We start from the raw sequence: 24,233 nt of genomic DNA, 5'->3' as shown, positions 1-24,233 counted from the left end.
CAATGTCCACTCCATACGTATATATGGGGATGTACTAGCTCCAACACTGTTTTACAGTGAAAACTGCAGGAACATCATACCGGCACTAGTAAAAAGACTAAGAAACCAGCGAAAATTTTCTCATGCAACCCTATCCGTTTGTGCTAGATGAATGAACGTCTCTGCACATGCTCAGTTCTGAGAGATAAGTGTGTGTGAAAGCCGTCCTTCAACTAGATTGTTGGGAATACAAAGTTTCTTTAATTAGCAAACTCCACTCCATACATATATAAGGGGAGAATTAGCACCAACTCGATTTTACAGTGAATACTACTGGAAATTCAAACCGGCACTAGGAAACAGACTGAGAAACCAGAGTAAAAGATTCACGTGCAACCCGTTCCTTTTGTGCTATATGAACGAACTTCTCTCCACATGCTAAGTTCTGAGAAATATGTGTGTGTGAAAGCCGTCCTTCAACTAGATTGTTGGGAACACAAAGATTCTTTTCACTTGCAAAATCCACTCCATACATACATATGGGGAGAACTAGCAACAACTAGGTTTTACAGTGAAAACTGCAGGAACTTCAAACCGGCACTACGAACACACTGAGAAACCAGAGAAAAAGTTTCTCTTGCAAACCTTTCCCTTTGTGCTGGATGAACGAACGTCTCTCCACATGCTCCTTAGTGAGAGATAAGTGTGTGTGAAAGCCGTCCTTAACCTAGCTTGTTCTGAACACAAAGTTCTTTTCAGTAGCAAACTCCACTCCATACATATATATGGGGAATTACCAGCTCCAAATCTGTTTACAGAGAAAACTGCAGGAGATTCAAAAAGGCACAAGGAAACAGAATTAGAAACCAGAGTAATAGTTTCTCCTGCAACCCGTTCACTTTGTGCTTGATGAACGAACGTCTCTCCACATGCTCAATCTGTGTAATAAGTGTGTGTGAAAGCCGTCCTTCACCTAACTTGTTGGGAACACAAATTTTCTTTTCAGTTGCAAACTCCACCCCATACATATATATTGGGATATACTAGCTCCAACTCGCTTTTCCAGTGAAAACTGCAGGAAATTCAAAACGGCACTAGGAAACAGACTGAGAAACCACAGTAAAAGTTTCTCCTACAACCCGTTCCCTTTGTGCTAGATGAACGAACGTCTCTCCATATGCTCAGTTCTGAGTATTAATGTGTGTGAAAGCTGTCCTTCACCTAGCTTGTTGGGAACACAAAGATTCTTTTCATTTGAAAACTCCACTCCATACATATATATGGGAAGATCTAGCACCAACTCGGTTTTACATTGAAAACTACTGGAACTACATACCGGCACTAGGAAACAGACTGAGAAAACAGAGTAAAAGTTTCTCCTGCAGACCGTTCCCTTTGTGCTGGATGAACGAACGTCTCTACACATGATCAGTTCTTAGAGATAATTGTGTGTGAAATTGGTCCTTAATCTAGCATGTTGGGAGCACAATGTTTCTTTTCATTAGCAAACACCACTCCATACAAGTATATGGGGAATTACCAGCTCCAAATCGGTTTTACAGTGAAAACTGCAGGAACTTCAAACCTGCACTAAAAACAAATTGAGAAACTAGAACAAAAGTTCGTCTGCAACACTATCGTTTGTGCTAGATGAACGAACGTCTCTCCACATGCTCAGTTCTGAGAGATAAATGAGCGTGAATGCTGTCCTTCACCTAGCTTGTTGGGAACACAAAGTTTCTTTTCATTAGCAAACTGCTCTCCATACATATATACGGGGAGAACTAGCACCAACTCGGTTTTACAGTGAAAACTACTGGAACTTCAAACCGGCACTAGGAAACAGACTGGGAAACCAGAGTAAAGTTTCTCCTGCAACCCGTTCCCTTTGTGCTAGATGAACGAACTTCTCTCCACATGCTCAATTCTGAGAGATATGTGTGTGTGAAAGCCGTCCTTCAACTTGCTTGTTGGGAACACAAAGTTTCTTTACACTTGCAAAATCCACTCCATACATACATATGGGGAGAACCAGCAACAATTAGGTTTTATAGTGAAAACTGCAGGAACTTCAAAGCGGCACTAGGAAACAGACTGAGAAACCAGAGTAAAAGTTTCTCCTGCATACCGTTCCCTTTGTGCTGGATGAACCAACGTCTCTCCACATGATCAGTTCTTAGAGATAAGTGTGTGTGTAAGCTGTACTTCAGATACGTTGTTGGGAAAACAAAGATTCTTTTCAGCAGCAATGTCCACTCCATACGTATATATGTGGATGTACTAGCTCCAACACGGTTTTACAGTGAAAACTGCAGGAAAATCATACCGGCACTAGTAAAAAGACTAAGAAACCAGAGAAAATTTTCTCATGCAACCCTATCCCTTTGTGCTAGATGAATGAACGTCTCTGCACATGCTCAGTTCTGAGAGATAAGTGTGTGTGAAAGCCGTCCTTCAACTAGATTGTTGGGAATACAAACTTTCTTTTAATTAGCAAACTCCACTCCATACATATATAAGGGGAGAATTAGCACCAACTCGATTTTACAGTGAATACTACTGGAAATTCAAACCGGCACTAGGAAACAGACTGAGAAACCAGAGTAAAAGATTCTCGTGCAACCCGTTCCTTTTGTGCTATATGAACGAACTTCTCTCCACATGCTAAGTTCTGAGAGATATGTGTGTGTGAAAGCCGTCCTTCAACTAGCTCGTTGGGAACACAAAGATTCTTTTCACTTGCAAAATCCACTCCATACATACATATGGGGAGAACTAGCAACAACTAGGTTTTACAGTGAAAACTGCAGGAACTTCAAACCGGCACTAGGAACACACTGAGAAACCAGAGTAAAAGTTTCTCCTGCAAACCTTTCCCTTTGTGCTGGATGAACGAACGTCTCTCCACATGCTCCTTACTGAGAGATAAGTGTGTGTGAAAGCCGTCCTTAACCTAGCTTGTTCTGAACACAAAGTTCTTTTCAGTAGCAAACTCCACTCCATACATATATATGGAGAATTACCAGCTCCAAATCTGTTTACAGTGAAAACTGCAGGAGATTCAAACCGGAACTAGGAAACAGAATTAGAAACCAGAGTAATAGTTTCTCCTGCAACCCGTTCCCTTTGTGCTTGATGAAGGAACGTCTCTCCACATGCTCAATCTGTGTAATAAGTGTGTGTGAAAGCCGTTCTTCACCTAACTTGTTGGGAACACAAAGTTTCTTTTCAGTTGCAAACTCCACTCCATACATATATATTGGGTTGTACTAGCTCCAATTCGGTTTTCCAGTGATAACTGCAGGAACTTCAAAACGGCAGAAGGAAACATTTTGAGAAACCATAGTAAAAGTTTCTCCTGCAAAATTTTTCCTTTGTGCTTGAGGAACGAACGTCTTTCCACATGCTCAGTTCTTAGAGATAAGATTGTGTGAAAGCCGTCCTTCACTTACCTTCTTGGAAACAAAAATTTCTTTTCAGTTGAAAACTACTCTCCATACATATATATGGGTCGATAAAGTTCCAACTCGGTTTTACAGTGAAAACTGCAGGAACATCAAACCAGCACGAGGAAACAGACTGAGAAACCAGAGCAAAAGTTCCTCCTGCAACCCGTTCCCTTTGTGCTAGATGAACGAACTTCTCACCACATGCTCAATTCTGAGAGATATGTGTGTGTGAAAGCCGTCCTTCAACTTGCTTGTTGGGAACACAAAGTTACTTTTCACTTGTAAAATCCACTCCATATATACATATGGGGAGAACCAGCAACAATTAGGTTTTACAGTGAAAACTGCAGGAACTTCAAAGCGGCACTAGGAAACAGACTGAGAAACCAGAGTAAAAGTTTCTCCTGCATACCGTTCCCTTTGTGCTGGATGAACCAACGTCTCTCCACATGATCAGTTCTTAGAGATAAGTGTGTGTGTAAGCTGTACTTCAGATACGTTGTTGGGAAAACAAAGATTCTTTTCAGCAGCAATGTCCATTCCATACGTATATATGGGGATGTACTAGCTCCAACAAGTTTTTAAAGTGAAAACTGCAGGAACATCATACCGGCACTAGTAAAAAGACTAAGAAACCAGAGAAAATTTTCTCATGCAACCCTATCCATTTGTGCTAGATGAATGAACGTCTCTGCACATGCTCAGTTCTCAGAAATAAGTGTGTGTGAAAGCCGTTCTTCAACTAGATTGTTGGGAACACAAAGTTTCTTTTCATTAGCAAACTCCACTCCATACATATATAAGGGGAGAATTAGCACCAACTCGATTTTACAGTGAATACTACTGGAAATTCAAACCGGCACTAGGAAACAGACTGAGAAACCAGAGTAAAAGAATCTCGTGCAACCCGTTCCTTTTGTGCTATATAAACGAACTTCTCTCCACATGCTAAGTTCTGAGAGATATGTGTGTGTGAAAGCCGTCCTTCAACTAGCTTGTTGGGAACACAAAGATTCTTTTCACTTGCAAAATCCACTCCATACATACATATGGGGAGAACTAGCAACAACTAGGTTTTACAGTGAAAACTGCAGGAACTTCAAACCGGCACTAGGAACACACTGAGAAACCAGAGAAAAAGTTTCTCCTGCAAACCTTTCCTTTTGTGCTGGATTAACGAACGTCTCTCCACATGCTCCTTACTGAGAGATAAGTGTGTGTGAAAGCCGTCCTTAACCTAGCTTGTTCTGAACACAAAGTTCTTTTCAGTAGCAAACTCCACTCCATACATATATATGGGGAATTACCAGCTCCAAATCTGTTTACAGAGAAAACTGCAGGAGATTCAAACCGGCACTAGGAAACAGAATTAGAAACCAGAATAATAGTTTCTCCTGCAACCCGTTCCCTTTGTGCTTGATGAACGAACGTCTCTCCACATGCTCAATCTGTGTAATAAGTGTGTGTGAAAGCCGTCCTTCACCTAGCTTGTTGGGAACACAAAGTTTCTTTTCAGTTGCAAACTCCACTCCATACATATATATTGGGATGTACTAGCTCCAATTCGGTTTTCCAGTGATAACTGCAGGAACTTCAAAACGGCAGAAGGAAACATTTTGAGAAACCATAGTAAAAGTTTCTCCTGCAAAATTTTTCCTTTGTGCTTGAGGAACGAACGTCTTTCCACATGCTCAGTTCTTAGAGATAAGATTGTGTGAAAGCCGTCCTTCACTTACCTTCTTGGAAACAAAAATTTCTTTTCAGTTGAAAACCCCTCTCCATACATATATATGGGGCGATAAAGTTCCAACTCGGTTTTACAGTGAAAACTGCAGGAACATCAAACCAGCACGAGGAAACAGACTGAGAAACCAGAGCAAAAGTTCCTCCTGCAACCCGTTCCCTTTGTGCTAGATGAACGAACTTCTCACCACATGCTCAATTCTGAGAGATATGTGTGTGTGAAAGCCGTCCTTCAACTTGCTTGTTGGGAACACAAAGTTACTTTTCACTTGCAAAATCCACTCCATACATACATATGGGGAGAACCAGCAACAATTAGGTTTTACAGTGAAAACTGCAGGAACTTCAAAGCGGCACTAGGAAACAGACTGAGAAACCAGAGTAAAAGTTTCTCCTGCATACCGTTCCCATTGTGCTGGATGAACCAACGTCTCTCCACATGATCAGTTCTTAGAGATAAGTGTGTGTGTAAGCTGTACTTCAGATACGTTGTTGGGAAAACAAAGATTCTATTCAGCAGCAATGTCCACTCCATACGTATATATGGGGATGTACTAGCTCCAACAAGTTTTTAAAGTGAAAACTGCAGGAACATCATAAAGGCACTAGTAAAAAGACTAAGAAACCAGAGAAAATTTCCTCATGCAACCCTATCCCTTTGTGCTAGATGAATGAACGTCTCTGCACATGCTCAGTTCTGAGAGATAAGTGTGTGTGAAAGCCGTCCTTCAACTAGATTGTTGGGAATACAAACTTTCTTTTAATTAGCAAACTCCACTCCATACATATATAAGGGGAGAATTAGCACCAACTCGATTTTACAGTGAATACTACTGGAAATTCAAACCGGCACTAGGAAACAGACTGAGAAACCAGAGTAAAATTTCTCCTGCAACCCTATCCCTTTGTGCTAGATGAACGAACGTCTCTCCACATGCTCCTTACTGAGAGATAAGTGTGTGTGAAAGCCGTCCTTAACCTAGCTAGTTCTGAACACAAAGTTCTTTTCAGTAGCAAACTCCACTCCATACATATATATGGGGAATTACCAGCTCCAAATCTGTTTACAGTGAAAACTGCAGGAGATTCAAACCGGCACTAGGAAACAGAATTAGAAACCAGAGTAATAGTTTCTCCTGCAACCGGTTCCCTTTGTGTTAGATGAACGAACGTCTCTCCACATACTCAATCTGTGTGATAATTGTGTGTTAAAGCCGTCCTTCAACTAGCTTGTTGGGAACACAAAGTTCCTTTTCAGTTGCAAACTCCACTCCATACATATATATGGGGATGTACTAGCTCCAATTCGGTTTTCCAGTGATAACTGCAGGAACTTCAAAACGGCAGAAGGAAACAGATAGAGAAACCATAGTAAAAGTTTCTCCTGCAAAACTTTCCCTTTGTGCTGGAGGAACGAACGTCTTTCCACATGCTCAGTTCTTAGAGATAAGATTGTGTGAAAGCAGTCCTTCACTTAGCTTCTTGGAAACAAAAATTTCTTTTCAGTTGCAAACTCCTCTCCATACATATAAAAGGGGAGGTAATAGTTCCAACTCGGTTTTACAGTGAAAACTGCAGAAACATCAAACCAGCACGAGGAAACAGACTGAGAAACCAGAGCACATTTCCTCCTGCAACCTATCCCTTTGTGCTAGATGAACGAACGTCTCTCCACATGCTCAGTTCTGAGAGTTAAGTGTGTGTGAAAGCCGTCCTTCCCATAGCTTGTTGGGAACATAAAGTTTCTTTACAGTTGCTACTCCAATCCATACATATATATGGGAGTTACAAGCTCCAACTCGGTTTTACAGTTAAAACTTCAGGAACTTCAAAACGGCACTAGGAAAAAGACTGAGAAACCACAGTAAATATTTCTCCTGCAACCCGTTCCTTTGTGCTAGATGAAAGAACGTCTTTCCACATGCTCAGTTCTGAGAGATAAGTGTGTGTGAAAGCCGTCCTTCACCTACCTTGTTGGGAACACAAAGTTTCTTTTCAGTTGCAAACACCACTCCGTACACACATGTGGGGATAACTAGCACCAACTCGGTTTTACAGTGAAAACAGCAGGAACTTCATACCGGCACTAGGAAACAGACTGGGAAACCAGAGTATAGTTTCTCCTTCAACCCGATCCCTTTGTGCTAGATGAACGAACGGCTCTCCAAACGTTCAGTTCTGAGAGATAAGTGTGTGTTAAAGCCGTCCTTCAACTAGCTGGTTGGGAAAAAAATTTTCCTTTCATTTTCAACTCCACTCCATTCATATATAAGGGAAGGTAGTATCTCCAAATCGGTTTTACAGTGAAAACTGCAGGAATTTCAAACCGGCACTAGAAAACAGACTGAGAAACCAGAGTAAAATTATCTCCTGCAACACTTTCCCTTTGGGCTAGATGAACGTTCGTCTCTCCACATGCTAATTTCTGAGAGATAAGTTTGTGTGAAAGCCGTCCTTCACCTAGCTTGTTTGGATCACAAAGTTTCTTTTCAGTAGCAAACACCACTCCGTAGACACATATGGGGATAAATAGCACCATCTCGGTTTTACAGTGAAAACTGCAGGAACTTCAAACTGTCACTAAGAAACAGATTGAGAAATTAGAGTAAAAGTATCTCCTGCAACCCGTTAACTTTGTGCTAGATGAACGAACGTCTCTCCACATGCTCAGTTCTGAGAGATAAATGAGCGTGAATGCTGTCCTTCACCTAGCTTGTTGGGAACACAAAGTTTCTTTTCATTAGCAAACTGCTCTCCATACATATATACGGGGAGAACTAGCACCAACTCGGTTTTACAGTGAAAACTGCAGGAACTTCAAACCGGCACTAGGAACACACTGAGAAACCAGAGAAAAAGTTTCTCCTGCAAACCTTTCCCTTTGTGCTGGATTAACGAACGTCTCTCCACATGCTCCTTACTGAGAGATAAGTGTGTGTGAAAGCCGTCCTTAACCTAGCTTGTTCTGAACACAAAGTTCTTTTCAGTAGCAAACTCCACTCCATACATATATATGGGGAATTACCAGCTCCAAATCTGTTTACAGAGAAAACTGCAGGAGATTCAAACCGGCACTAGGAAACAGAATTAGAAACCAGAGTAATAGTTTCTCCTGCAACCCGTTCCCTTTGTGCTTGATGAACGAACGTCTCTCCACATGCTCAATCTGTGTAATAAGTGTGTGTGAAAGCCGTCCTTCACCTAGCTTGTTGGGAACACAAAGTTTCTTTTCAGTTGCAAACTCCTCTCCATACATATAAAAGGGGAGGTAATAGTTCCAACTCGGTTTTACAGTGAAAACTGCAGAAACATCAAACCAGCACGAGGAAACAGACTGAGAAACCAGAGCACATTTCCTCCTGCAACCTATCCCTTTGTGCTAGATGAACGAACGTCTCTCCACATGCTCAGTTCTGAGAGTTAAGTGTGTGTGAAAGCCGTCCTTCCCATAGCTTGTTGGGAACATAAAGTTTCTTTACAGTTGCTACTCCAATCCATACATATATATGGGAGTTACAAGCTCCAACTCGGTTTTACAGTTAAAACTTCAGGAACTTCAAAACGGCACTAGGAAAAAGACTGAGAAACCACAGTAAATATTTCTCCTGCAACCCGTTCCTTTGTGCTAGATGAAAGAACGTCTTTCCACATGCTCAGTTCTGAGAGATAAGTGTGTGTGAAAGCCGTCCTTCACCTACCTTGTTGGGAACACAAAGTTTCTTTTCAGTTGCAAACACCACTCCGTACACACATGTGGGGATAACTAGCACCAACTCGGTTTTACAGTGAAAACAGCAGGAACTTCATACCGGCACTAGGAAACAGACTGGGAAACCAGAGTATAGTTTCTCCTTCAACCCGATCCCTTTGTGCTAGATGAACGAACGGCTCTCCAAACGTTCAGTTCTGAGAGATAAGTGTGTGTTAAAGCCGTCCTTCAACTAGCTGGTTGGGAAAAAAATTTTCCTTTCATTTTCAACTCCACTCCATTCATATATAAGGGAAGGTAGTATCTCCAAATCGGTTTTACAGTGAAAACTGCAGGAATTTCAAACCGGCACTAGAAAACAGACTGAGAAACCAGAGTAAAATTATCTCCTGCAACACTTTCCCTTTGGGCTAGATGAACGTTCGTCTCTCCACATGCTAATTTCTGAGAGATAAGTTTGTGTGAAAGCCGTCCTTCACCTAGCTTGTTTGGATCACAAAGTTTCTTTTCAGTAGCAAACACCACTCCATAGACACATATGGGGATAAATAGCACCATCTCGGTTTTACAGTGAAAACTGCAGGAACTTCAAACTGTCACTAAGAAACAGATTGAGAAATTAGAGTAAAAGTATCTCCTGCAACCCGTTAACTTTGTGCTAGATGAACGAACGTCTCTCCACATGCTCAGTTCTGAGAGATAAATGAGCGTGAATGCTGTCCTTCACCTAGCTTGTTGGGAACACAAAGTTTCTTTTCATTAGCAAACTGCTCTCCATACATATATACGGGGAGAACTAGCACCAACTCGGTTTTACAGTGAAAACTGCAGGAACTTCAAACCGGCACTAGGAACACACTGAGAAACCAGAGAAAAAGTTTCTCCTGCAAACCTTTCCCTTTGTGCTGGATTAACGAACGTCTCTCCACATGCTCCTTACTGAGAGATAAGTGTGTGTGAAAGCCGTCCTTAACCTAGCTTGTTCTGAACACAAAGTTCTTTTCAGTAGCAAACTCCACTCCATACATATATATGGGGAATTACCAGCTCCAAATCTGTTTACAGAGAAAACTGCAGGAGATTCAAACCGGCACTAGGAAACAGAATTAGAAACCAGAGTAATAGTTTCTCCTGCAACCCGTTCCCTTTGTGCTTGATGAACGAACGTCTCTCCACATGCTCAATCTGTGTAATAAGTGTGTGTGAAAGCCGTCCTTCACCTAGCTTGTTGGGAACACAAAGTTTCTTTTCAGTTGCAAACTCCACTCCATACATATATATTGGGATGTACTAGCTCCAATTCGGTTTTCCAGTGATAACTGCAGGAACTTCAAAACGGCAGAAGGAAACATTTTGAGAAACCATAGTAAAAGTTTCTCCTGCAAAACTTTCCCTTTGTGCTGGAGGAACGAACGTCTTTCCACATGCTCAGTTCTTACAGATAAGATTGTGTGAAAGCCGTCCTTCACTTACCTTCTTGGAAACAAAAATTTCTTTTCAGTTGAAAACCCCTCTCCATACATATATATGGGGCGATAAAGTTCCAACTCGGTTTTACAGTGAAAACTGCAGGAACATCAAACCAGCACGAGGAAACAGACTGAGAAACCAGAGCAAAAGTTCCTCCTGCAACCCGTTCCCTTTGTGCTAGATGAACGAACTTCTCACCACATGCTCAATTCTGAGAGATATGTGTGTGTGAAAGCCGTCCTTCAACTTGCTTGTTGGGAACACAAAGTTACTTTTCACTTGCAAAATCCACTCCATACATACATATGGGGAGAACCAGCAACAATTAGGTTTTACAGTGAAAACTGCAGGAACTTCAAAGCGGCACTAGGAAACAGACTGAGAAACCAGAGTAAAAGTTTCTCCTGCATACCGTTCCCATTGTGCTGGATGAACCAACGTCTCTCCACATGATCAGTTCTTAGAGATAAGTGTGTGTGTAAGCTGTACTTCAGATACGTTGTTGGGAAAACAAAGATTCTTTTCAGCAGCAATGTCCACTCCATACGTATATATGGGGATGTACTAGCTCCAACAAGTTTTTAAAGTGAAAACTGCAGGAACATCATACCGGCACTAGTAAAAAGACTAAGAAACCAGAGAAAATTTCCTCATGCAACCCTATCCCTTTGTGCTAGATGAATGAACGTCTCTGCACATGCTCAGTTCTGAGAGATAAGTGTGTGTGAAAGCCGTCCTTCAACTAGATTGTTGGGAATACAAACTTTCTTTTAATTAGCAAACTCCACTCCATACATATATAAGGGGAGAATTAGCACCAACTCGATTTTACAGTGAATACTACTGGAAATTCAAACCGGCACTAGGAAACAGACTGAGAAACCAGAGTAAAGATTCTCGTGCAACCCGTTCCTATTGTGCTATATGAACGAACTTCTCTCCACATGCTAAGTTATGAGAGATATGTGTGTGTGAAAGCCGTCCTTCAACTAGCTTGTTGGGAACACAAAGATTCTTTTCACTTGCAAAATCCACTCCATACATACATATGGGGAGAACTAGCAACAACTAGGTTTTACAGTGAAAACTGCAGGAACTTCAAACCGGCACTAGGAACACACTGAGAAACCACAGTAAAAGTTTCTCCTGAAAACCTTTCCCTTTGTGCTGGATGAACGAACGTCTCTCCACATGCTCCTTACTGAGAGATAAGTGTGTGTGAAAGCCGTCCTTAACCTAGCTTGTTCTGAACACAAAGTTCTTTTCAGTAGCAAACCCCACTCCATACATATATATGGGGAATTACCAGCTCCAAATCTGTTTACAGTGAAAACTGCAGGAGATTCAAACCGGCACTAGGAAACAGAATTAGAAACCAGAGTAATAGTTTCTCCTGCAACCCGTTCCCTTTGTGCTTGATGAACGAACGTCTCTCCACATGCTCAATCTGTGTAATAAGTGTGTGTGAAAGCCATCCTTCACCTAGCTTGTTGGGAACACAAAGTTTCTTTTCAGTTGCAAACTCCACTCCATACATATATATTGGGATGTACTAGCTCCAATTCGGTTTTCCAGTGATAACTGCAGGAACTTCAAAACGGCAGAAGGAAACATTTTGAGAAACCATAGTAAAAGTTTCTCCTGCAAAACTTTCCCTTTGTGCTGGAGGAACGAACGTCTTTCCACATGCTCAGTTCTTACAGATAAGATTGTGTGAAAGCCGTCCTTCACTTAGCTTCTTGGAAACAAAAATTTCTTTTCAGTTGAAAACTCCTCTCCATACATATATATGGGGAGGTAAAGTTCAAACTCGTTTTTACAGTGAAAACTGCAGGAACATCAAACCAGCACGAGGAAACAGACTGAGAAACCAGAGCAAAAGTTCCTCCTGCAACCCTATCCCTTTGTGCTAGATGAACGAACGTCTCTCCACATGCTCAGTTCTGAGAGATAAGTGTGTGTGAAAGCCTTCCTTCACCTAGCTTGTTGTGAACATAAAGTTTCTTTTCAGTTTCTACTCCAATCCATACATATATATGGGAGTTACTAGCTCCAACTCGGTTTTACAGTTAAAACTGCAGGAACTTCATACCGGCACTAGGAAACAGACTGGGAAACCAGAGTATAGTTTCTCCTTCAAACCGTTCCATTTGTGCTAGATGAACGAACGGCTCTCCACATGCTCAGTTCTGAGAGATAAGTGTGTGTGAAAGCCGTCCTTCACCTAGCTGGTTGGGAACAATATTTTCTTTTCAGTTGCAACTCCACTCCATACATATATAACGGTAGGTACTATCTCCAACTCGGTTTCACAGTGAAAACTGCAGGAACTTCAAAAAGGCACTAGAAAACAGACTGAGAAACCAGAGTAAAAGTATCTCCTGCAACACGTTCCTTTTGTGCTAGATGAACGTACGTCTCTCCACATGCTCAGGTCTGAGAGATAAATGTGTGTTAAAGCCGTCTTTCACCTAGTTTGTTGGGAAAACAAAGTTTCTTTTCAGGTGCAAACTCCACTCCATAAATATAGATGGGAATGTACTAGCTCCAACACGGTTTTCCACTGAAAACTGCAGGAACTTCAAAACGGTACTAGGAAACAGACTGAGAAACCACAGTAAAAGTTTCTCCTGCAACCCATTCCTTTTGTGCTACATGAACGAACGTCTCTCCATATGCTAAGTTCTGAGTTATAAGTGTGTGTGAAAGCCGTCCTTCACCTAGCTTGTTTGGATCACAAAGTTTCTATTCAGTAGCAAACACCACTCCATAGACACATATGGGGATAAATAGCACCATCTCGGTTTTACAGTGAAAACTGCAGGAACTTCAAACTGTCACTAAGAAACAGATTGAGAAATTAGAGTAAAAGTATCTCCTGCAACCCGTTAACTTTGTGCTAGATGAACGAACGTCTCTCCACATGCTCAGTTCTGAGAGATAAATGAGCGTGAATGCTGTCCTTCACCTAGCTTGTTGGGAACACAAAGTTTCTTTTCATTAGCAAACTGCTCTCCATACATATATACGGGGAGAACTAGCACCAACTCGGTTTTACAGTGAAAACTGCAGGAACTTCAAACCGGCACTAGGAACACACTGAGAAACCAGAGAAAAAGTTTCTCCTGCAAACCTTTCCCTTTGTGCTGGATTAACGAACGTCTCTCCACATGCTCCTTACTGAGAGATAAGTGTGTGTGAAAGCCGTCCTTAACCTAGCTTGTTCTGAACACAAAGTTCTTTTCAGTAGCAAACTCCACTCCATACATATATATGGGGAATTACCAGCTCCAAATCTGTTTACAGAGAAAACTGCAGGAGATTCAAACCGGCACTAGGAAACAGAATTAGAAACCAGAGTAATAGTTTCTCCTGCAACCCGTTCCCTTTGTGCTTGATGAACGAACGTCTCTCCACATGCTCAATCTGTGTAATAAGTGTGTGTGAAAGCCGTCCTTCACCTAGCTTGTTGGGAACACAAAGTTTCTTTTCAGTTGCAAACTCCACTCCATACATATATATTGGGATGTACTAGCTCCAATTCGGTTTTCCAGTGATAACTGCAGGAACTTCAAAACGGCAGAAGGAAACATTTTGAGAAACCATAGTAAAAGTTTCTCCTGCAAAACTTTCCCTTTGTGCTGGAGGAACGAACGTCTTTCCACATGCTCAGTTCTTACAGATAAGATTGTGTGAAAGCCGTCCTTCACTTAGCTTCTTGGAAACAAAAATTTCTTTTCAGTTGAAAACTCCTCTCCATACATATATATGGGGAGGTAAAGTTCAAACTCGTTTTTACAGTGAAAACTGCAGGAACATCAAACCAGCACGAGGAAACAGACTGAGAAACCAGAGCAAAAGTTCCTCCTGCAACCCTATCCCTTTGTGCTAGATGAACGAACGTCTCTCCACATGCTCAGTTCTGAGAGATAAGTGTGTGTGAAAGCCTTCCTTCACCTAGCTTGTTGTGAACATAAAGTTTCTTTTCAGTTTCTACTCCAATCCATACATATATATGGGAGTTACTAGCTCCAACTCGGTTTTACAGTTAAAACTGCAGGAACTTCATACCGGCACTAGGAAACAGACTGGGAAACCAGAGTATAGTTTCTCCTTCAAACCGTTCCATTTGTGCTAGATGAACGAACGGCTCTCCACATGCTCAGTTCTGAGAGATAAGTGTGTGTGAAAGCCGTCCTTCACCTAGCTGGTTGGGAACAATATTTTCTTTTCAGTTGCAACTCCACTCCATACATATATAACGGTAGGTACTATCTCCAACTCGGTTTCACAGTGAAAACTGCAGGAACTTCAAAAAGGCACTAGAAAACAGACTGAGAAACCAGAGTAAAAGTATCTCCTGCAACACGTTCCTTTTGTGCTAGATGAACGTACGTCTCTCCACATGCTCAGGTCTGAGAGATAAATGTGTGTTAAAGCCGTCTTTCACCTAGTTTGTTGGGAAAACAAAGTTTCTTTTCAGGTGCAAACTCCACTCCATAAATATAGATGGGAATGTACTAGCTCCAACACGGTTTTCCACTGAAAACTGCAGGAACTTCAAAACGGTACTAGGAAACAGACTGAGAAACCACAGTAAAAGTTTCTCCTGCAACCCATTCCTTTTGTGCTACATGAACGAACGTCTCTCCATATGCTAAGTTCTGAGTTATAAGTGTGTGTGAAAGCCGTCCTTCACCTAGCTTGTTTGGATCACAAAGTTTCTATTCAGTAGCAAACACCACTCCATAGACACATATGGGGATAAATAGCACCATCTCGGTTTTACAGTGAAAACTGCAGGAACTTCAAACTGTCACTAAGAAACAGATTGAGAAATTAGAGTAAAAGTATCTCCTGCAACCCGTTAACTTTGTGCTAGATGAACGAACGTCTCTCCACATGCTCAGTTCTGAGAGATAAATGAGCGTGAATGCTGTCCTTCACCTAGCTTGTTGGGAACACAAAGTTTCTTTTCATTAGCAAACTGCTCTCCATACATATATACGGGGAGAACTAGCACCAACTCGGTTTTACAGTGAAAACTGCAGGAACTTCAAACCGGCACTAGGAACACACTGAGAAACCAGAGAAAAAGTTTCTCCTGCAAACCTTTCCCTTTGTGCTGGATTAACGAACGTCTCTCCACATGCTCCTTACTGAGAGATAAGTGTGTGTGAAAGCCGTCCTTAACCTAGCTTGTTCTGAACACAAAGTTCTTTTCAGTAGCAAACTCCACTCCATACATATATATGGGGAATTACCAGCTCCAAATCTGTTTACAGAGAAAACTGCAGGAGATTCAAACCGGCACTAGGAAACAGAATTAGAAACCAGAGTAATAGTTTCTCCTGCAACCCGTTCCCTTTGTGCTTGATGAACGAACGTCTCTCCACATGCTCAATCTGTGTAATAAGTGTGTGTGAAAGCCGTCCTTCACCTAGCTTGTTGGGAACACAAAGTTTCTTTTCAGTTGCAAACTCCTCTCCATACATATAAAAGGGGAGGTAATAGTTCCAACTCGGTTTTACAGTGAAAACTGCAGAAACATCAAACCAGCACGAGGAAACAGACTGAGAAACCAGAGCACATTTCCTCCTGCAACCTATCCCTTTGTGCTAGATGAACGAACGTCTCTCCACATGCTCAGTTCTGAGAGTTAAGTGTGTGTGAAAGCCGTCCTTCCCATAGCTTGTTGGGAACATAAAGTTTCTTTACAGTTGCTACTCCAATCCATACATATATATGGGAGTTACAAGCTCCAACTCGGTTTTACAGTTAAAACTTCAGGAACTTCAAAACGGCACTAGGAAAAAGACTGAGAAACCACAGTAAATATTTCTCCTGCAACCCGTTCCTTTGTGCTAGATGAAAGAACGTCTTTCCACATGCTCAGTTCTGAGAGATAAGTGTGTGTGAAAGCCGTCCTTCACCTACCTTGTTGGGAACACAAAGTTTCTTTTCAGTTGCAAACACCACTCCGTACACACATGTGGGGATAACTAGCACCAACTCGGTTTTACAGTGAAAACAGCAGGAACTTCATACCGGCACTAGGAAACAGACTGGGAAACCAGAGTATAGTTTCTCCTTCAACCCGATCCCTTTGTGCTAGATGAACGAACGGCTCTCCAAACGTTCAGTTCTGAGAGATAAGTGTGTGTTAAAGCCGTCCTTCAACTAGCTGGTTGGGAAAAAAATTTTCCTTTCATTTTCAACTCCACTCCATTCATATATAAGGGAAGGTAGTATCTCCAAATCGGTTTTACAGTGAAAACTGCAGGAATTTCAAACCGGCACTAGAAAACAGACTGAGAAACCAGAGTAAAATTATCTCCTGCAACACTTTCCCTTTGGGCTAGATGAACGTTCGTCTCTCCACATGCTAATTTCTGAGAGATAAGTTTGTGTGAAAGCCGTCCTTCACCTAGCTTGTTTGGATCACAAAGTTTCTTTTCAGTAGCAAACACCACTCCATAGACACATATGGGGATAAATAGCACCATCTCGGTTTTACAGTGAAAACTGCAGGAACTTCAAACTGTCACTAAGAAACAGATTGAGAAATTAGAGTAAAAGTATCTCCTGCAACCCGTTAACTTTGTGCTAGATGAACGAACGTCTCTCCACATGCTCAGTTCTGAGAGATAAATGAGCGTGAATGCTGTCCTTCACCTAGCTTGTTGGGAACACAAAGTTTCTTTTCATTAGCAAACTGCTCTCCATACATATATACGGGGAGAACTAGCACCAACTCGGTTTTACAGTGAAAACTGCAGGAACTTCAAACCGGCACTAGGAACACACTGAGAAACCAGAGAAAAAGTTTCTCCTGCAAACCTTTCCCTTTGTGCTGGATTAACGAACGTCTCTCCACATGCTCCTTACTGAGAGATAAGTGTGTGTGAAAGCCGTCCTTAACCTAGCTTGTTCTGAACACAAAGTTCTTTTCAGTAGCAAACTCCACTCCATACATATATATGGGGAATTACCAGCTCCAAATCTGTTTACAGAGAAAACTGCAGGAGATTCAAACCGGCACTAGGAAACAGAATTAGAAACCAGAGTAATAGTTTCTCCTGCAACCCGTTCCCTTTGTGCTTGATGAACGAACGTCTCTCCACATGCTCAATCTGTGTAATAAGTGTGTGTGAAAGCCGTCCTTCACCTAGCTTGTTGGGAACACAAAGTTTCTTTTCAGTTGCAAACTCCACTCCATACATATATATTGGGATGTACTAGCTCCAATTCGGTTTTCCAGTGATAACTGCAGGAACTTCAAAACGGCAGAAGGAAACATTTTGAGAAACCATAGTAAAAGTTTCTCCTGCAAAACTTTCCCTTTGTGCTGGAGGAACGAACGTCTTTCCACATGCTCAGTTCTTACAGATAAGATTGTGTGAAAGCCGTCGTTCACTTACCTTCTTGGAAACAAAAATTTCTTTTCAGTTGAAAACCCCTCTCCATACATATATATGGGGCGATAAAGTTCCAACTCGGTTTTACAGTGAAAACTGCAGGAACATCAAACCAGCACGAGGAAACAGACTGAGAAACCAGAGCAAAAGTTCCTCCTGCAACCCGTTCCCTTTGTGCTAGATGAACGAACTTCTCACCACATGCTCAATTCTGAGAGATATGTGTGTGTGAAAGCCGTCCTTCAACTTGCTTGTTGGGAACACAAAGTTACTTTTCACTTGCAAAATCCACTCCATACATACATATGGGGAGAACCAGCAACAATTAGGTTTTACAGTGAAAACTGCAGGAACTTCAAAGCGGCACTAGGAAACAGACTGAGAAACCAGAGTAAAAGTTTCTCCTGCATACCGTTCCCATTGTGCTGGATGAACCAACGTCTCTCCACATGATCAGTTCTTAGAGATAAGTGTGTGTGTAAGCTGTACTTCAGATACGTTGTTGGGAAAACAAAGATTCTTTTCAGCAGCAATGTCCACTCCATACGTATATATGGGGATGTACTAGCTCCAACAAGTTTTTAAAGTGAAAACTGCAGGAACATCATACCGGCACTAGTAAAAAGACTAAGAAACCAGAGAAAATTTCCTCATGCAACCCTATCCCTTTGTGCTAGATGAATGAACGTCTCTGCACATGCTCAGTTCTGAGAGATAAGTGTGTGTGAAAGCCGTCCTTCAACTAGATTGTTGGGAATACAAACTTTCTTTTAATTAGCAAACTCCACTCCATACATATATAAGGGGAGAATTAGCACCAACTCGATTTTACAGTGAATACTACTGGAAATTCAAACCGGCACTAGGAAACAGACTGAGAAACCAGAGTAAAGATTCTCGTGCAACCCGTTCCTATTGTGCTATATGAACGAACTTCTCTCCACATGCTAAGTTATGAGAGATATGTGTGTGTGAAAGCCGTCCTTCAACTAGCTTGTTGGGAACACAAAGATTCTTTTCACTTGCAAAATCCACTCCATACATACATATGGGGAGAACTAGCAACAACTAGGTTTTACAGTGAAAACTGCAGGAACTTCAAACCGGCACTAGGAACACACTGAGAAACCACAGTAAAAGTTTCTCCTGAAAACCTTTCCCTTTGTGCTGGATGAACGAACGTCTCTCCACATGCTCCTTACTGAGAGATAAGTGTGTGTGAAAGCCGTCCTTAACCTAGCTTGTTCTGAACACAAAGTTCTTTTCAGTAGCAAACCCCACTCCATACATATATATGGGGAATTACCAGCTCCAAATCTGTTTACAGTGAAAACTGCAGGAGATTCAAACCGGCACTAGGAAACAGAATTAGAAACCAGAGTAATAGTTTCTCCTGCAACCCGTTCCCTTTGTGCTTGATGAACGAACGTCTCTCCACATGCTCAATCTGTGTAATAAGTGTGTGTGAAAGCCATCCTTCACCTAGCTTGTTGGGAACACAAAGTTTCTTTTCAGTTGCAAACTCCACTCCATACATATATATTGGGATGTACTAGCTCCAATTCGGTTTTCCAGTGATAACTGCAGGAACTTCAAAACGGCAGAAGGAAACATTTTGAGAAACCATAGTAAAAGTTTCTCCTGCAAAACTTTCCCTTTGTGCTGGAGGAACGAACGTCTTTCCACATGCTCAGTTCTTACAGATAAGATTGTGTGAAAGCCGTCCTTCACTTAGCTTCTTGGAAACAAAAATTTCTTTTCAGTTGAAAACTCCTCTCCATACATATATATGGGGAGGTAAAGTTCAAACTCGTTTTTACAGTGAAAACTGCAGGAACATCAAACCAGCACGAGGAAACAGACTGAGAAACCAGAGCAAAAGTTCCTCCTGCAACCCTATCCCTTTGTGCTAGATGAACGAACGTCTCTCCACATGCTCAGTTCTGAGAGATAAGTGTGTGTGAAAGCCTTCCTTCACCTAGCTTGTTGTGAACATAAAGTTTCTTTTCAGTTTCTACTCCAATCCATACATATATATGGGAGTTACTAGCTCCAACTCGGTTTTACAGTTAAAACTGCAGGAACTTCATACCGGCACTAGGAAACAGACTGGGAAACCAGAGTATAGTTTCTCCTTCAAACCGTTCCATTTGTGCTAGATGAACGAACGGCTCTCCACATGCTCAGTTCTGAGAGATAAGTGTGTGTGAAAGCCGTCCTTCACCTAGCTGGTTGGGAACAATATTTTCTTTTCAGTTGCAACTCCACTCCATACATATATAACGGTAGGTACTATCTCCAACTCGGTTTCACAGTGAAAACTGCAGGAACTTCAAAAAGGCACTAGAAAACAGACTGAGAAACCAGAGTAAAAGTATCTCCTGCAACACGTTCCTTTTGTGCTAGATGAACGTACGTCTCTCCACATGCTCAGGTCTGAGAGATAAATGTGTGTTAAAGCCGTCTTTCACCTAGTTTGTTGGGAAAACAAAGTTTCTTTTCAGGTGCAAACTCCACTCCATAAATATAGATGGGAATGTACTAGCTCCAACACGGTTTTCCACTGAAAACTGCAGGAACTTCAAAACGGTACTAGGAAACAGACTGAGAAACCACAGTAAAAGTTTCTCCTGCAACCCATTCCTTTTGTGCTACATGAACGAACGTCTCTCCATATGCTAAGTTCTGAGTTATAAGTGTGTGTGAAAGCCGTCCTTCACCTAGCTTGTTTGGATCACAAAGTTTCTATTCAGTAGCAAACACCACTCCATAGACACATATGGGGATAAATAGCACCATCTCGGTTTTACAGTGAAAACTGCAGGAACTTCAAACTGTCACTAAGAAACAGATTGAGAAATTAGAGTAAAAGTATCTCCTGCAACCCGTTAACTTTGTGCTAGATGAACGAACGTCTCTCCACATGCTCAGTTCTGAGAGATAAATGAGCGTGAATGCTGTCCTTCACCTAGCTTGTTGGGAACACAAAGTTTCTTTTCATTAGCAAACTGCTCTCCATACATATATACGGGGAGAACTAGCACCAACTCGGTTTTACAGTGAAAACTGCAGGAACTTCAAACCGGCACTAGGAACACACTGAGAAACCAGAGAAAAAGTTTCTCCTGCAAACCTTTCCCTTTGTGCTGGATTAACGAACGTCTCTCCACATGCTCCTTACTGAGAGATAAGTGTGTGTGAAAGCCGTCCTTAACCTAGCTTGTTCTGAACACAAAGTTCTTTTCAGTAGCAAACTCCACTCCATACATATATATGGGGAATTACCAGCTCCAAATCTGTTTACAGAGAAAACTGCAGGAGATTCAAACCGGCACTAGGAAACAGAATTAGAAACCAGAGTAATAGTTTCTCCTGCAACCCGTTCCCTTTGTGCTTGATGAACGAACGTCTCTCCACATGCTCAATCTGTGTAATAAGTGTGTGTGAAAGCCGTCCTTCACCTAGCTTGTTGGGAACACAAAGTTTCTTTTCAGTTGCAAACTCCACTCCATACATATATATTGGGATGTACTAGCTCCAATTCAGTTTTCCAGTGATAACTGCAGGAACTTCAAAACGGCAGAAGGAAACATTCTGAGAAACCATAGTAAAAGTTTCTCCTGCAAAACTTTCCCTTTGTGCTGGAGGAACGAACGTCTTTCCACATGCTCAGTTCTTACAGATAAGATTGTGTGAAAGCCGTCGTTCACTTACCTTCTTGGAAACAAAAATTTCTTTTCAGTTGAAAACACCTCTCCATACATATATATGGGGCGATAAAGTTCCAACTCGGTTTTACAGTGAAAACTGCAGGAACATCAAACCAGCACGAGGAAACAGACTGAGAAACCAGAGCAAAAGTTCCTCCTGCAACCCGTTCCCTTTGTGCTAGATGAACGAACTTCTCACCACATGCTCAATTCTGAGAGATATGTGTGTGTGAAAGCCGTCCTTCAACTTGCTTGTTGGGAACACAAAGTTACTTTTCACTTGCAAAATCCACTCCATACATACATATGGGGAGAACCAGCAACAATTAGTTTTTACAGTGAAAACTGCAGGAACTTCAAAGCGGCACTAGGAAACAGACTGAGAAACCCGAGTAAAAGTATCTCCTGCATACCGTTCCCTTTGTGCTGGATGAACCAACGTCTCTCCACATGATCAGTTCTTAGAGATAAGTGTGTGTGTAAGCTGTACTTCAGATACGTTGTTGGGAAAACGAAGATTCTTTTCAGCAGCAATGTCCACTCCATACGTATGTATGGGGATGTACTAGCTCCAACAAGTTTTTAAAGTGAAAACTGCAGGAACATCATACCGGCACTAGTAAAAAGACTAAGAAACCAGAGAAAATTTCCTCATGCAACCCTATCCATTTGTGCTAGATGAATGAACGTCTCTGCACATGCTCAGTTCTGAGAGATAAGTGTGTGTGAAAGCCGTCCTTCAACTAGATTGTTGGGAATACAAACTTTCTTTTAATTAGCAAACTCCACTCCATACATATATAAGGGGAGAATTAGCACCAACTCGATTTTACAGTGAATACTACTGGAAATTCAAACCGGCACTAGGAAACAGACTGAGAAACCAGAGTAAAGATTCTCGTGCAACCCGTTCCTATTGTGCTATATGAACGAACTTCTCTCCACATGCTAAGTTCTGAGAGATATGTGTGTGTGAAAGCCGTCCTTCAACTAGCTTGTTGGGAACACAAAGATTCTTTTCACTTGCAAAATCCACTCCATACATACATATGGGGAGAACTAGCAACAACTAGGTTTTACAGTGAAAACTGCAGGAACTTCAAACCGGCACTAGGAACACACTGAGAAACCACAGTAAAAGTTTCTCCTGAAAACCTTTCCCTTTGTGCTGGATGAACGAACGTCTCTCCACATGCTCCTTACTGCGAGATAAGTGTGTGTGAAAGCCGTCCTTAACCTAGCTTGTTCTGAACACAAAGTTCTTTTCAGTAGCAAACTCCACTCCATACATATATATGGGGAATTACCAGCTCCAAATCTGTTTACAGTGAAAACTGCAGGAGATTCAAACCGGCACTAGGAAACAGAATTAGAAACCAGAGTAATAGTTTCTCCTGCAACCCGTTCCCTTTGTGCTTGATGAACGAACGTCTCTCCACATGCTCAATCTGTGTAATAAGTGTGTGTGAAAGCCATCCTTCACCTAGCTTGTTGGGAACACAAAGTTTCTTTTCAGTTGCAAACTCCACTCCATACATATATATTGGGATGTACTAGCTCCAATTCAGTTTTCCAGTGATAACTGCAGGAACTTCAAAACGGCAGAAGGAAACATTCTGAGAAACCATAGTAAAAGTTTCTCCTGCAAAACTTTCCCTTTGTGCTGGAGGAACGAACGTCTTTCCACATGCTCAGTTCTTACAGATAAGATTGTGTGAAAGCCGTCCTTCACTTAGCTTCTTGGAAACAAAAATTTCTTTTCAGTTGAAAACTCCTCTCCATACATATATATGGGGAGGTAAAGTTCAAACTCGTTTTTACAGTGAAAACTGCAGGAACATCAAACCAGCACGAGGAAACAGACTGAGAAACCAGAGCAAAAGTTCCTCCTGCAACCCTATCCCTTTGTGCTAGATGAACGAACGTCTCTCCACATGCTCAGTTCTGAGAGATAAGTGTGTGTGAAAGCCTTCCTTCACCTAGCTTGTTGTGAACATAAAGTTTCTTTTCAGTTTCTACTCCAATCCATACATATATATGGGAGTTACTAGCTCCAACTCGGTTTTACAGTTAAAACTGCAGGAACTTCATACCGGCACTAGGAAACAGACTGGGAAACCAGAGTATAGTTTCTCCTTCAAACCGTTCCATTTGTGCTAGATGAACGAACGGCTCTCCACATGCTCAGTTCTGAGAGATAAGTGTGTGTGAAAGCCGTCCTTCACCTAGCTGGTTGGGAACAATATTTTCTTTTCAGTTGCAACTCCACTCCATACATATATAACGGTAGGTACTATCTCCAACTCGGTTTTACAGTGAAAACTGCAGGAACTTCAAAAAGGCACTAGAAAACAGACTGAGAAACCAGAGTAAAAGTATCTCCTGCAACACGTTCCTTTTGTGCTAGATGAACGTACGTCTCTCCACATGCTCAGGTCTGAGAGATAAATGTGTGTTAAAGCCGTCTTTCACCTAGTTTGTTGGGAAAACAAAGTTTCTTTTCAGGTGCAAACTCCACTCCATAAATATAGATGGGAATGTACTAGCTCCAACACGGTTTTCCACTGAAAACTGCAGGAACTTCAAAACGGTACTAGGAAACAGACTGAGAAACCACAGTAAAAGTTTCTCCTGCAACCCATTCCTTTTGTGCTACATGAACGAACGTCTCTCCATATGCTAAGTTCTGAGTTATAAGTGTGTGTGAAAGCTGTCCTTCACCTAGCTTGTTGGGAACACAAAGATTCTTTTCATT

This window comes from Camelus bactrianus, unplaced genomic scaffold (assembly GCF_048773025.1).
Source record: "Camelus bactrianus isolate YW-2024 breed Bactrian camel unplaced genomic scaffold, ASM4877302v1 HiC_scaffold_41, whole genome shotgun sequence".
Taxonomy (NCBI): Eukaryota; Metazoa; Chordata; class Mammalia; order Artiodactyla; family Camelidae; genus Camelus; species Camelus bactrianus.
This window is presented reverse-complemented; position numbering follows the sequence as displayed.